Genomic DNA, 16,363 nt, shown 5'->3' with positions numbered 1-16,363 from the left:
AATGTCAAATGCAGGCTTTCAGTTCTATTACTAACATACATAATAACATTAATGCTCTGCACCAAAAGGGGAAATAATATAGACTGCTATCTGATTCCTTTGATTCCCTAGTATGCTATTAATTAATACATAATTAATGTCCTTTTTTGTCATGTGAAGAGATTTTAACTTTACTTTTCTAGTTCCTTGTCGTTACTGCAGACAAGACAGTTTTGTATAAGAGCAATGGCTAGTAATGTGTAATACAGCAGCTGGTTCTAAAAATTTTATTTCTCTGTTTACATCCCTAGCTTTAAAGTCACATAGCAACTGAAAAAAAAATTTAAAAATCCCCAACTAAATTACCATATTGAAAACTTCCATATAATCCTATTTATGCAGAAGATTTTTTCTTACAGCATTTTGAAAGTTCCTTCCCAGCTGCTAATATTTTAATAAAATACCTTTATTATTATGGAGTGCACTGGGAATTAGACCTGGAACTTCTCTAACTGCAGCTTAGCTGGGAGAATGAAATACATCACTAAAACCTTTGTAGCTCAGGTCTTTTTGCTATTTCTTTCCCTTTCAAAATGTTTTGACTAATTTCAAGCCTTGCACCTGCTTCAATCACCCATTTTACTGATTATATTTTCTTTACCCCTGCTAGAGAGGAGGCTGGAGCTTTACACTTCTCATTGAAAACTCTTCCATCAAGAATGCTTTAAGAGGTGAGCACTTTCCTTGGCAGCAAAGAAGGAAACCATGATGTGTTACACACAGAAGGCTGCCTCAAAAATAAATAAATAAAAGAACTCACCTCATATTTTATCCAGCATCTTCTGAGTCTCATCAGAGGAAATTAAAAACAAAATTGGCTTCTTGAGAGGATAGATCAGGCAACTTAAAGAACAGCTGCAATTTGTGTTTCTGAGGAATGAAAATTGAAATGCAGACTAAAGTGCATATTGGGTGATTTATTAACCTACTTGCGCCATTCTTTCTGAGTGCCTGTACATTCAGCAGATTATCAATAGCACCGTCTTTAATGTATGATTTTTAAAATGAAATTAAACAGACAACTCCCTGTCTCTCCCCCTTCTCATCTCACGCAGAGCACAAGGATGTTCAAAGGCCGTTGCAGCTCCTGCTTGCCCAGCAGGAGGCACGGAGCCTGCAAGCACACCCTGCACATCTCACAGCCTGACAAAGTGCAGTGGGCACCAACTGCTGTAGGTACTGTGCGGCTGGTGCCAAATGCCTGAGAGCCCTTATGAGCTCGCCCAAGCACACAAGGCCTGTTCATGAGAAAAAAATATCAAATGTTACTCCTTGACATTTTGTTGTTTTAGTAATCTAACCCCACATAAATTTTATCAAAGCCATTCAGCTCTTAATCATAGTAGATATGAATCACCATGTCAGTTAACACTACATGCATAAATTGCTGGCAACGTGGATTTATGGCACCAGGACATCATTCACCAGTATCACCCCTCATATTTGATTAGAATTGTGAGATTTGAGAAGAACAGAATTACTTGGCTGGTTGCAATTTGAGTTGCGACCTTAACAAAATAGTTGGGGGCTGAGGTTCACAATCTGTCTGTGTGCTTAAGTAAGAGTTTCACATTCACCCTGCTCAGATTAATTGCTTCTTTAACCTGCAAATGCTGACACACATGCACAGCTGTGCACACTAATAGGGGCGACAGCAGCTGAGTATCTATCAAGTTTCATTATATCCTGCATGCTTAATTGTTCTCATCACTGGAAACTATCATTTTATGTAACAGCTTAAATACAACAGAAATTCCATAACCTCATTTATGTATTAAAGACATTTATAAGCGAACAAAAATGGTTTTAAGAGAAACACATATTACATAGATGCATGGACTTGGTCACTTGGTGCAGATAAAAGATTTTACTACTCACCCCCTGTGTCTGTGGCCAAAGCAGGGTCAGAGACTGTGATTAAAAGTTTTTTGATTCATTCAGCTTAGCCTGATGACACTAGCACACTGGGTCAAGTGCACTGTAGCTGCCCATAATTGCAGATATTAATGAAGCTTTGAAAGAGATTCCAAAATGACTTTAAATGTCCAGGCTGGCCAGAAACCCATTTTGTCCTCATATAAGCATGCTAGATCATCCAAAAAATAATTCAGGGGTTAAAATACACAGATAATACCCAAGCTCTTTTACGGCTTTTATACATGCCAGGCTTCTCTCTCCTTGGTTCATTATCTTGTTAGTCCCCTCTCATTTGACAGGGAGCCCACTGAATATCAGAGCAGCGCATCCGCATGCTGATGCTGCCAGATCCTCTATTACAAAACCCAATTTGCAGGAGTACACCATCCCCCACTGAGGCTCTGAAAGCAAGACATTAGGTCCCAGCCTTGGAAACGTGTCAGATTTGGATACCCTCCCCTCATAGTAACTGTCTTGAGTGGGTGGATTTTGCCTTTCAGAGACCTCTGGAGTGTCAAAACCCAGGCATCCCTCCACTCTGCCTCTGCTGGTGTCTTTGCCCTGATACTGTCTTCAATGATCCTATGGTCCCATCCTGCTGCCTAAGTCCCCTTTCAAGATGCTCCCTTTATGGATAAGACAGGTAAAACCATGACAAACAGACCATGCTGGTGCTGAGAGGCCTGGGCTAAACTCCAGCTTCCCAGAGACAGTTTGCAGGATTACAGCATCCCTTTGACCTGACTGCACGTCTCTGCAGGCAGTTGGCCTCATGGCTGGAGCACCAGCTCAGCTCACCCAAGGAGGGAAAATGGAGGGGCACCTTGGAATTCGGCTTCTTCTTCCACTCTGGTTCTGCTGGCCACTGGCTGCACACATACTCACATAAGAACCTAAACTTATACCTGCTAAATGACAAGAGAACTTCTAGCAAAGCTCTGAAATTTCAGCATGAAAATTTATCTTTTCCCAGATAAACCAGGCAAGTCACACAGTAACTGCAGAAAGTCCCTGAGGTATCACAGTGCCACGTGCCAGCCCTCCATTGCTTCTTCACAGTGCCAGCCCTTCTTTAACTGCATGAAGAGTTGGGAATGGAGCTGTTCTATTTCTCCCTGCTGTTAGTCAAACTTTGGAGCATCCAACCGACACTAGTCTGTCAGCCTTACAGTTATTTAAAGACAGCCTGTCAGTTTATTATTAATAGCAGCAATTACATTATTGCAGCTAAAAGAGACAAGTGGGATTGGGAATGTACAGCAGCCGGGGTTAGAGAACTGCTCAGGCCTGCTTTGTGCTGGAAGAGGGCTTTCAAGTGTGATTATATGAGCAAACCTTTCTTGCTGAGACCCATGATACATCTTCCCATAGCACATGGCAAAGACAGGGGCTCATTCTGCCAGCCCATCTATAACCTGAGGGGCCACAGAGCCAAACTTCAGCTAATACACCCTTCTTCTCAGCAATATATATTGCCTCAGGTTTAGCAAGGCACTCATCTATCCACATCCCTTCTGGTCATTTCTGAGCTTGAGGCAGAGCATGCTGACAGCCACTTCTGGCACATAATTCAGGCAATGCCACTCCCTCATTTCCAGAGGGGAAAAAAAACCACAACCACTTCACAAAGAGAATGTATTTATCCAGCAGAAAGCCATGCTTTATTTTTGCCCATGTAGCTGCATCTAAACTAGGGGTCAACATCAGCATTATTAAAATAGCTCAACCAATATTTTTTTACCGTCAGGAACTCCAAATGTAGGTCTTAGCCACTGGGAGAGAATCATCTTCCTAAGTAGGCATTGAAGAGTTCATGCTTTAAAGGCTTTCTGGAAGAAGGGAAACCAAGGCAGAAAGCAATTGAAAGACTCCCCCAAGGTCATGCAATACATTTATGTAAAACATGACCCTACCTGCTTTTTAGTCCATGGCACAGATGCCATGGAGGTAGCAATTTAATAAGCTACAAGCCCCATCTGTTCATTATTGTCTCAACTGGAGATTGCCATCCACAAAGCTGAGCCACATTAATTGATTATATGAATGCTCTTGCTTTGACCCAATGCAAAGGCAGTCAATTTAATTTAAATCCTTGTTGGAGAAGATTTCAATTTGCTGGCTGACTTTATGCTGAAGTAGACAAGGAGCACTCACAGAGGTTTCATATCCACTCCTGCTACGTCTGACAGAGCACATCTGTCCACCTTCTACCTCCCTGGCAATTTTTAAGTCAAAACAAATAAAATGTGAAATGAGCCAAAGGGAGACTTTCACTGTGGCACTCCCCAGAGCTTTGGGCTGAGCAGAATTTCAGCTAGAAGAATTTCCCAAAATTAATAGCATTTCTTCAGTTGTAAGTTTTCCCTGTTCTGAGGTTTCTCTGGTTTGCTGTCCAGAATCATGTATTTTCCCTTTCTCTCTATACTTAAATCTGGTAAAGAAAAGGGAACACAGTTCATATTTTTGTTCCATCTACCAGCATTAGGCAGAAGTAGTAGGGTCATAGAAGCTACAGAGATGGAAAAAAGCTTTTAAAAAACTCACCCTAAATGCTGCATCCACTCTTCTTGACATTTTAAGTCATCAAAACTTCACTACTGATATGAGAGGCTGCTAAATTTTCCTCTCTTACCCTTTTCTTTCATTTTTATTAGCGGTTGGATTTTGATTACATTATGCCTGACAAGGACCAGCTGCCTCCACAAGTAACTGCATTATCATCAGAGGCAGCCACAAGTAAAAGCATGAGGTAGGTAAAGGGGTCATAACATTTACTGCTTTTTTTTTTTATAAACTGCATGAGAAACTGATTCACACGTACACTTCTAGTGTTAAATAATACACTTGCAAGTCCTTCCTGTGAGCTTGGCTCCCAGGGAAAACACATCCATCCAAAACCACTCTTTCCCTCTTTTGTCCATGAAAACAAGACCATTTTTTGAATATATGAAAGTGCATTAAGGAAAGAGTACTTTTTTTGTTAAAAGATAGCAATTTTTAGGTCTTTGTCCTAGAAGTTATACCACTGCTTTGTTTGTATTGGGGGTATTTTTCTCTTAGTCTTGGGAAAAATGAGAAAAAAATATACAAATTGCAGCTCACAAACAAAAAGGTATGAGCATGGACAATTCAGGTATGTCACTCCACTGCAGTGACATTACCAACAAGTACAACAGTAAATAAAGTAAGCTCATGTTCACAGGCAGCTGAACAAGGTGGTTTGAAGATATCCAAATTACTGCAAACAACCCATTTCTCTTTCTTTTTCACCTTCTACCCCATCACTTGACCGTAATGGCACTTTTGCTATTCATCACTCTCTCTCCCTATCAATTTTCATTGCCCTCCACAGCTTCTTTATCACTTTTGTTGTCAAACCTACAACTACCTTTATCTCAAATGTTTGCCATAAATTCTGGCAATAGACATCCAACCCGGGAAAGAATATAAATAAATTGGGAAGTTTTAAGAGGCACTAGGTGATAATGTATTTTTTCATATCCACAGATACAGCTAATATGTTCACGTCTCTATTGGAAAACTGACTCAGCACTAATGTCCTTACTCTGACTGGTTGTCTGTCTCACTGCACTATTTTAAGAAGTAAGCATATTCTGGTGCAGCAAATAAGGACCAAACCACCATATGACCCAAAACAGTCACCAGCAAAGAAAAATGTCCAGCCATTCCCTTTCTGCACAGCCTGCAGGGTGTTTTATTACAAACTGTCATTAAAAACAAAAATTTAACTCTAAGCTTTGCTAAAAGGCACCGAATGCTAGCGAACAGAACTATTACAATTTTCAAAAACTAAAAAATTTTAGAATTTTATCTTTCATAAGAAGTAATTCTGAACCCATTGCCTCCTTTTTCTTGCAATTTTGTGGTGGGGTTTTTTTGGGTATTTGTTCGTTTGTTTGGGTTTTTTTGTTGTTGTTGCTGTTTGGTTTTTGTTTTAGTTTGGGGTTTTTTGTTGTTTTTTTGCTGGGAGAGGTTGTTTTTTGTTTGGTTTTGGGTTTGTTTTTTGTTGGAGTTTTTTTTTTGGGGGGGTGTATTTTTTTCACTTTGACACAAAAGCATTGACTTTAGTAGGTGATGAGTTTACTCCACTACAAACAACAGAGAAAAATCCACATATTTGTGCACACATCTATCCCTCAAGCCAAAATGTGCGACTGGGAGCAGGCACCGACATGGAGTGCCCCATGTACCCTTTCACCACAGTGCCACAGCACAGACAAACTGGTGTCTCATTCCCAGCTCTGCTTCTTCTACCCAGATTGAAAAAATGCAACATAGGTCCATACCACGTGTAAAATACTGATGATGAGTAAGCCTGGCCTTATGAGAAACTACCAGATTCATGTGTTTCTGACAAGCCCAGGAAATTTCAATTCTCTCACTAGTTGAGATCCCTTATGTTTTGAGAAAAAAACACAAATTTTGCTCAGTGACTCTGCAGCCACAGCCCTGCCATTCTCATCAACAGCAAGACACAACATTACTCCCAGTAGTCTGGACCATGCTGTTACAAGTTGGAGGTGCAGACTGAGTTAACAATAAAGAGACAAATACATCTCTAGCTGCTGACAAATCTGGAGAAACATGACCCAAGTTTCACCAAAATTCTCAGAGGTCAAAGAAAGAGTTAAAAAAAAAAAAAAACGTAAAAAGAAAGTTTCAACTACCACCTCTTTTTTTTTTTTTTTTTAAGGACACAGTAAAGGAACATAAAAATACACAGGGATGCTCAGATCATTTTCTATCACTGGAGTACTCCTAAGACATAGAAAGACAAACTCCTAAAAATGTACCAGCTGAAAGACAGGGGAGCATCAGACATATGTATTCATAGATGTCTCTTGTCCTTTTGCTCCTTGTTTATCCTGACCAAAATAAAAGGGTAAGGCAATCCCTGATGGCTAGGGAGACTTCCCATCAGGGCAGGAGCCCCTGTGACTGCAACAGCCCTGTCTCCCACAGCTTCCATAGTCCCTGTCTTCCATCAAGAGCACCTGGCCCATGCATCCCATGCAGTTACACCCAGAGCTGCCACCTTCTCCTCTGCAAAGCGAGGGGCAGTCACACTGACGGGGGAAACCTGCTCCCCCAAAGGTGGGCAGCAAAGCCCAGCTCATCTATAAAGAGGCAGCTGCATGGGCTCACCCCATCCAAGGGCTTTGTGCTTAAAAGTGTAGGGGGAACTCAGCCACTGGAACAGCCACTGAGGCTGTAATTAGCTGACCTCTGCCAGGGGCAAAGAGATCAAGGAGAGAAACTTGAGAGGATTGAGATGGCAGCTGAGTCCCTTTTGTTCAGAGAGACACAGGGGCTGGTGCTCCTCTGTTGCCATTGTCATCCTGAGGCCACCTCACAAGCAGCTGCTTGAGGCATTCTGGCAGTCAACCATGCAGCCAGCACGTTCAGGTCACAGTCACAGTGTGCACACACATTAGCAAGTGACCTGGTGCTGCTGCAAACACCAGCTCATTACACTGGTTCAGCACCTACCGTGCTTCCAGACCTCTCCAAACACACAAGCACTTGGGGAGGTTTTGTGTGAAGTGGTCACTGCCATTTCACATCATGATAACCTGCAAGTATAACCCAAGGGAGCCACTGTTATGGCTACACTGATGTACACTGTGTAGGATACTCCCTTCTTCCCCTTTTAACTTGCCAGCATAATTTTCTTTCATTACAGCTGCTTAGGCACATCTATGATACAGGGTTTGGAATTTAAAAACAAGCAATCCAAGTAAACAAAAAAACAAGAGTGGAAGAAGGGATGGAAGTATTCAGGCATTTGTAGGCTGTGATGCACAAGTGAAAAGCATATTCATTACTGGGAAATAGTGTTCAATACTTCCAATTTACATTCACGTTTGGCAGTTGAATGGAAATTCCATTCGGCCTCACAGAGGTCTCTCCCATCCTTCCTTCTTGCTTCCCAGCTGAGCTGCCAGAGGCAGGCAGCCACAGAGCTGGATGCTGCAGAGCCGACCTCCCCCATCCCCCAAGGTACTTGAGTTCCCAGGGACTTTCATCCCAATCCTGACAGGAGAGATGGCCCATGTGGGCAGCATGTTGATGGGTGGCACACAACTGCCTTTCAGGAACTGGGACAACCAAGGTCACCTTCCACCACACCCTCAATCTTGCTTAGGCAAACTTGGCCTGGGTGTTACATTTCAGACACCCCATAGTTTTTACCTTTTCAATGTCACAGATAAGCAGCCACCACGTTGTTTACAAGCCAGCCTCCACTTTCTGCTCTGTTAGCAGGCACCTGCCACTACCACCACCCAGTTTAAAGGCTGCCTGGTGCTGCCTGCATCTGTAATGCAGTCACTGGTGATGAATCATGATGTCACAGATTGCAGCATTGCTAAATGGATCTGGATGATAAAGGGAGAAGAACACCTGTATTTAGCACGAATGTCTTCATAATTGGAAAGGCCAGGAGAGGAAATAGAATTAGGCATGAAAATAAAATTAGCATTATTTCAATACTAACTGGAAGAAATGTGATGCTTTAAACATCAAATGCATGTGGTTTTTTTCTGGAAAAGGATATTCTTGCTGACATGCTGGAGGCAGAGTGAGCAAAGCAAGAAAAGAGGGAGCTGAAAGGTGAAAACACAGGCAGAAAGAGCATTGTTTTCTGGCATGAAGGCTTTCACTTTGAGGAGAAGCAAGAAAAACAGAAATATGTCACAGACCAAGGTGACTGAATTTTGTTTGTTTATTCCAGAGAGGGATGAAACTCAAGGCTCAACAGACCCAGTCAGCACTGTGGCCTCATGGAAAGGACACCTGAGTGGGGAGCTGTACCTCAACTTCATTTTTAGCCATATACCCCTTCCCCTTCCACCTCTTACCTTCATCCTTGAGTAGAGGATGTCCATGAGACAGAGGTGACAACCTCACATTGTCAGATGTGCCCAATCTCAGCAGCTTCTGCCATGTAGGCACTGCCAAGAGTCATTCCTGCTGGCATTTTTTAAAGCCGCACCTGACTGGCATACATCATTCACAGCTCTCTGCTTCCTCTCTCACATCTTCCTTCAGCTCTCACAGAACTGCTGCTTCTGATTGCAGGATCTTTGCTTTTGAAGGCAGCTTGGGGTGGACTGCCTCCTTTCGGCTCTCTGGGAATACAAAATAATGACATGTTTTTTACTTTTGTGAACAGGAACCATTCAAAAGAGACAGTGCTCCTGACAGCTCCTGGAGAAATTATGCCCCAGTGACAGGCTTCTTTTTAAAGCCTAAGCTCCTCCTGAAGCCCATCTGTGATCCTTAACATTATTAGGAGATGTTTATGGCCATTTCAGAGATAGCAGGCTCTAGGTTTTTAATCTGCAAAAGAAACACAATTTGGCATTAGGCACTATCCTCTCTTCAAGCTGTGTGATTTGACTAAAAAAAATAAACTTGCTGATGGAGGAGAACTTTCCATGACTGTAGAAGTGCTTTTGAACAGCAGCTTCATGATCCCTTTACCTTCAGGGGCATCATAGCACTAGCTAGAAGCAATAACTTTTGAAAGATCACCTACCATTAAGCTTTTGGCTAAACATCTTGACATAGCTCTGCTAATAGTTGTATTTATGCATTTCTCTATGTATCCAGTGGTGGCATGCAGGATTTGGGGTTCTACCTCCTTTTTCTTATTCTAGCTATTCTTCTATTTCCTATTCTAGCTATGGATTCCCTGTGCTACTTAAGAAGGTCGGTTTATTTGCATGTAGCTAATTTACTTTTATTTTGGAGGTGACGACAATACTTTTCTGCCTCTAGAACCCCGGTGCAGTAGCTGTGAAGTTGCTGGTTTACAAGTGCTGTAAAGGTAATACACTACCACTGCTGGATTTGCAGACTCTCTAAGAATCCTTGTCTACAGCTTCCCAGCCTAATTTTGCCTTTTGGAAATCAATTGCATAATTGATTTCTTGAGTTTCCAAGTTGAAGCAACAAAGAGAGCTGGTTATCAGAAAGAAGTGATGCTCTTTCTTCCCTCTGCTGAAACCAAAGGTGTTGCACGAAATTAGTCACAAACTCTTAGCACTACCAAAGGGTAGTAGCAGGCTCTCACAGCTCCAGGTTACTTGGAAAGCTTAAATCTTTTTCTAGTCAACCGAGTGATGACGAGATAAACCACATCACCAGCCTCTGATGTTTCCAGCCCCAAGAGTGTCACACTGAGGGACAACTGAGGTGAACTGCAGAGGGAGACAAGGAGCAGCTGGGCAGGAAGACAGTCCTTCCCTTGTCCATCCAGTGCTCATCACAGCCTGTCAGCACCGACCCTGCTTTGCCAGGGTGGAAAAACTCACCCCGATGGGAACAAGAGGAGCCACTCCGCTGGGTCCCGCAGGAGCGCAGCCCGCTATGCGTGCTGCCAGCCCCCCTGCCCTCCCCACGGAATTCAGGTCAAAGACACAGCGAAAAGCCACCCTTGGAGACTGCCAAAGCGGAGGGCCAGGCTCGTTCGGAGCCTGCCAAGCCTTTCGCCAGGGGAAGCTGGGGCTCAGCGCCCGCGGTGCTGGCGCTGCCCCGGCTCCGCAGGGCCAGCACAGGGACTTGGCGGTGGTTTAAATGGGGCAGGAAGGGGAAAGAAGAGCGGCGGGAATGGGGGCAGCGCGGAGGGAATGGGGGCCGAGCGGGCAGGGAGAGGCGGAGGCGCTGCCTTCGCCGGGGCTGCACTGGCACCCAGCGGCGGCGGCGGGGCCAGCCCGGCTGCGCTCCCCGAGCTCCGCAGACCCCAACCTGCCCTGCCTTTCGAGGGAAAAAATAAACCCCAAACACCACCACCCCCTCCACGCCATCGTCTTCCCCAACCCTTCCTTCAAGTAAAAACCCGACAAGCCAACCAGCTCATTCCAAACCATATTCCACCTGTCTGCCAAGCGTGCTCGTGCAAGCCACAAAATGGGAAGTTTCTGGGGGAAGGACGCGTGCATTTCAATCTTTGTGTTAGACCAGACTTACTCACAATGTGTTATTTTCACTAGGGCTGAAAGTTTAGCTTCGTTGGTGAAAATTTGGCGCCTGTACATGTACCCACTGAAAGAAATGTTTTCAGGTCCACGTACCTGTTTTTCAAAAGACTGAGAATAAACTGTCTTTTTGCAAGATAAGAAACATTTCGCATTTCATTTTGAAGAGACAAAGTTAAATAGTTCTGCACAACAAGGGCAATGTTTCAGTCAGAGCCTCAGTAATAGATGCTCTATGCTGAACAGCCTTATGTAGCAATGACAATATAATCAATTGATGGATGAGTTAAAATCTTTTAGAACTCAGTCAAAACCCACTTCTCTATAGCAGTGTATGCATGTCCATTTTCCAGGTAGGCTGCATCCATCAGTAATACCAAGGGAAGGGAGAGGGAAAGGCTTCTAAAATCATGAAAGATGGTTTGGATGTATCAAGCTTTTACTTACTTTTCGACTCTGCCTAATTTTCCCCACCCATTCCAGTACAGCCATTTGCCTTACAGAAGTATTTTGCAATATGGAAAAATTGCATGCAAGGAAAAATGTCTATGGGAATTAGATTATAACCATAGCCCAGATGCACCTAGAGCTGGTTGTTTGATGAAGCCAGAAGTTATCATACAATTTCCTCACCTTGCTGCTATGATTTTTCCAATTTACCTTAAAATTCTCTTTTGTCTCACTTGAAACCCACAAGGACAGGAAATGAGAGGGATATACTAACAGAGAGACAATTTATTCTGACTAAAACCAGAAGTTATTCATTCTATCAGTATCCTGATATGTTTGTCAGGCTTTTAAATTTGGGAGATAGATAATACAAGTTGTGAACTTCACTTTTTCCACAGCAAATTAAACATCTGAATTTTCCCCATCACTGCCCAGTGCTGCAGTTGGCTCCATAATTGCATCTTCCTGCACATCTTGCCATTTTATGGTTTTGTGCTATGGATATAAGGATTAGCAAGGATTTAGGATTTATATCTCATTTGAAACATTAATAACTTAGCACTTCATGTCTTCCACCAGTGCGAAAATTAAGCAAAGCACAGTGCACTACAGTGCCCTGTGAACTCCCATCACCAGAGAAACGTCTGGAGAACAAGTGGATTCAAAATTTTTGAATTTAGACTTGGTGAATAGAAAACTGAGGTGAATCCCAGAGTTTAGGAGGCTACACTGAGCACAGATTCCACCCTTCCTGAGGGAAGGACCATCGAGGAGTAAAGATGTATCTGGAAGCAGCAGCAGGAAACTAAGTCCTGCGAGAGCAACACTGCCCACACTCCCTCCCTTGTTTTGTTGGGGCAGGAGCAAGGAACACTCCTTTTTGTGCTTCTGTCAACTTCATCTAGCTTGAAATTTAGCTACAGCAGTCCCACAAAAGCTCCATCTGAGACAGTAATACAAGAAGAGAGACAATTTCTCAAGCAGGCTGAAATTTCAGCCACCAGCATTCTCCCACACATCTGAACTCCCTCCTCCCATTTATTTTTTCATTCCTCTCTCAAGCACCGTAACAAGTCAGCTCTTTGTTTTTAGTGCTTCAATTACTCCCTCAGAGCTCTTGAACTGCTGAGCCCTCCCAACAAAATCAGGATAATGAATAATGTTCATCGTTTGCTTCTGTGTAACTGCTTCTCCTGCCCAGGCTTGCAGCATGACTGGAGAGGCACAAGCACTGACAGCTGAACAAATCCCACACCATCACGGAAGACAAGCTCAGCAGTGTACCCTGGCAGCCTTCTCGAACACTGCAGCCTGCTTTTCCATGTTTGGGGGGGCTTTTTCCCTAGAACTGGCCATGGAGGAACCAGCCCCACTCCAGAAGCAGGACTACAAAAGAGCCCTGAGGCAAAGAGATGCCCAGCACAGCAAGAAAAGGGATTCTCCTCTCCTTGGTCCTCCCTAAAAGCACTGTTCCTCACACCACCCACATGAATATCCACTTCCAGGTACATCAACCGAGGCACAAAAGGGGGGAGAGTCAACTTTTTCAACTTCACCTGCCTTAACAACATTAGCAGCCAAAATCCACAGCCAGCTAGTTTCTGTTTGTCTAGGCTTGAACAAGACTGTTTCTTATTAAAAATCAAGAAACATACTGATATGTGTAACATTACATATAATATAGTATATTGCTGTTGCTCTTTCCTATAAAAGCCTGCTTCTTTAGCAGAAGTCTGTCATTACTGACTCCCCTAGGTTAGCTTGACTCCAGCACCAGGAATCACATTTACCTGCAGCCTGGGAGGCATCAGTCACTTTGCCATCAATACCCTCACAATAGGACCTTGCAATGGTTGAAATTGTTGCTCAATTAATTGCTGGCTAGTTCCTACCAAATTGCCTGCAATAGCTCTTCCTTTGGCGCGGAAGGAAAGAATACGGCCCTTTAAAGTGCTCTGAGGTCACATTAGCCTCACACACGCTCCATTACCCATGACCTTGTCTCCCTGGCAGAAACTGGAAGCTGCTGTCCTCATCTCCTAGGGGCTGGAGGCACCAGCATTGAGGAGTCTTCACTGGGATATGTGGGGTGGCCTGAAGGAGCACAGGGTCAGAGTTGCCAGAAATGCTGTCCTCAAGCTCCCAGCAGGTGCTTGGCTTGAGACACCAACACAGCCAAACAGGGAAGAGCATCTTTTTTTAATGGAGTGGAGCCAGGGAAAAAAAAAGTGGTTTACTTTACATGCTGTCATGATCACATGGAGGCTGCTCCACTGGGAGAGGTTAGGACACTGCATTTTCCATGTGAAACTCATGGGAGATCCTTCCTTCCTTCCTTCCTTCCTTCCTTCCTTCCTTCCTTCCTTCCTTCCTTCCTTCCTTCCTTCCTTCCTTCCTTCCTTCCTTCCTTCCTTCCTTCCTTCCTTCCTTCCTTCCTTCCTTCCTTCCTTCCTTCCTTCCTTCCTTCCTTCCTTCCTTCCTTCCTTCCTTCCTTCCTTCCTTCCTTCCTTCCTTCCTTCCTTCCTTCCTTCCTTCCTTCCTTCCTCCCTTCCCCTTCCCCTTCCCCTTCCCCTTCCCTTTCCCTTCCTTCCAACACTCACCCAATTCCTTGCAGATTCAACAACAGAAGAGGGTGACTGCCCTTTCCACCTGGGGAGCAAGATGTGCTCACTCTCCTTGCCAAGAGAATGAAAGAGAACACAACACCACATACCCTGGAAACCCAAAAGTCTGTCTCCGTCCTATCCAAGAACAAAACTGGGATCTGGAGTTATTCTTGCAGTTTACCCACAAATCCACAGTGGAAACAAAACTTCTGAAGTAAGAAGCTCATTAAGAGTGAAAATATGAGGAGCTGTTGTTGAAAATTACCACTAAACTACTGACTGTCATCTTGGGTTATGGAAGATTTTGAGTGGGAAGCTGCTCTGTTGCACCTTCCTCCAAAAGCTTTTCACTTGCCTTCCTAGAAAATGAGGAACTGAACACAGTAAAACATTCTGTGAAGCCACTAACTTTGCAAAATTTTCATTAAAAATGTTTAAAAGCAATGACATTTTCATAAAACGTTTCAGTCTTGAGTCTGAAATAGCTTTCAGCTTTGAAATGCTATTTCCCTTTTAAAAATGAGAAAAACTGAACACTGGAAAGAAATCTTTTGATATTTTCACAATCCCATGTGACAAATGAGACATTTTTCACATTACCAATCTGCTGAAAATATTTTTCAGAGGTCATCCAAACAGAGGTTTTTTTCCATAACACTGACACTTTAAACAACTTTCACTGGGTTTTGGGTTTCAAGGTTTTTGGGCTTTTCTACCTAACTCAGTAATGACTACATATTTTATGATTTGCTGGGTTCCTTGGATGCAGTTTTCCACAGATTCCAGTCAGTCAGATACTCATGATTTTTAATTAATTGCTTTACCATTCCTGGCTGTATAAAAATGTCAGAAGTATAAATGAAATATCAACTAAAACACTGCATTCTACTTGTTTCCTAGGGAAAAAAATAAAAGAAAATTGAACTTTTGTAGGTTTGAGAATATGCAAAGAATATATTTTCATTTCTTCTAAAATTTATTCCACTTTTCTTCATTTATTAGGAATATTTGAATACTGTGGTTGCCACACCCTCCCAGAAAGCTATTTTTATCTCTTTTCAGATACAAAATTATTTCTACTGTTTCAGTTTCACCTATTGGAGCTTCCACCTTATCATTCCACAGTAATATCTCTGGGGGGAAAGAAAGAGAGAGACTGAAAAATGAGGTGAGGGTGGTACAGAATAAATTCAATTCTGTATTAAAACATGAAATGCAAAGAGGCTCTAATTTTTTTGTTGTAAGTAACTGAGCAAAGTTCTCTATTTTTGTTCCCATAAGTGCTGCTTTATTTAGAGTATTATTTCAGTGCTATTTCTAGGGTGGCCCACTGACACGAACACTGGGATCACCATACTGATCTGTCTAAATATAGCACCTGGGAGCTGACAGTGACAGGTACCAGATGCCTATTATTAAACTACAAGAAGATGGCAAATGATGAAACAGTGAATCCTTATGGAAAGCTGAGCAGGCTCCTGCTGCCCTGGGGTTTGAATGGAGCCAGATTGCCTTGGAGTGGCAAGGACAGTCCTCTGAACCCCCAGGATCTTCAGATTCCAAACAGAAAGGAGGGGTCAGGACAGCAGGGCCTGGGACCCCTGGTGCTATGTGCACCAGCCTCCTGAGAGCCTATGTCAATAGATCTAAGAGTGGTAAGAAATCGACTTTACTACCCTGAAACTGTGGCTCTCCTGGCTATTTACAACAACTTAGAAAGCCAGCACAGCCTTCAATTATTTCCCTGCTCCTTCAGGAAGTTAAAGAGGTAAGACAGAAGGTGAGAAACACATAAAGACAAAACATTACTGGAATCTGCACAATCTGCTGGGAACAAAGCATCACTATATGGCCCCATTCACAGTAGCATTATCTGTCTGTCTCTCCCAGCTCACCCACTGACTTGAAGCTATTTCAGTTTTAATGAATGTTTAAATTCAAATATCATCTCAGAACTATCCAAGACTCTGCATACAAATATATGTTTATACCTTTTGTGCAAGGTGGCATCCTTTTCAGCCTCTATGAAGAGAAGTCTAGCCAGAACTTCAGTATCAGCAGAGCCAGCATTACCTAATTTTAAACATTTGTTCAATGCACACTAGCATCACAGGTAGTTTTGGTGCCTCAGTTAAGCAGAGCTCTGCTGGAGATGAAGCTTTCAGGCAAACAATCCTTCCTTCACCAGGGGTGGACAGAGGCACCCAGCAAGCTCTATGTACCAATTGAAAATTCAAATGTTTCTTATTTCAGTAGCCCTGTTTGCTTTTCAGCTAGAAGAGGAAATAATAACCTTCAGTTATCTTTTTTTTTTTTAATTGATTACTTTACCCTCTTTTGCAGCCAGCC

General features: G+C 43.0%; 1 long non-coding RNA gene across 1 annotated transcript in view; it reads right to left on the bottom strand.

Annotated features, from left to right (window-relative positions):
* The window catches only part of LOC148224593 (uncharacterized), a 72,969-nt gene extending 63,918 nt beyond the window's left edge, over nucleotides 1–9,051 (bottom strand). Inside the window, exon 1 of the long non-coding RNA XR_015799445.1 lies at nucleotides 8,838–9,051. This is a non-coding gene — a long non-coding RNA (uncharacterized LOC148224593). The remainder of the gene's footprint in view (nucleotides 1–8,837) is intronic.
* Nucleotides 9,052–16,363: the final 7,312 nt, after the last annotated feature.

The sequence above is a fragment of the Sturnus vulgaris genome, chromosome 2 (genome assembly GCF_052056855.1).
Source record: "Sturnus vulgaris isolate bStuVul1 chromosome 2, bStuVul1.hap1, whole genome shotgun sequence".
NCBI lineage: Eukaryota > Metazoa > Chordata > Aves > Passeriformes > Sturnidae > Sturnus > Sturnus vulgaris.
Note: the sequence above shows the minus strand (reverse complement) of the source record. Positions and strands in the feature narration are given on the sequence as shown.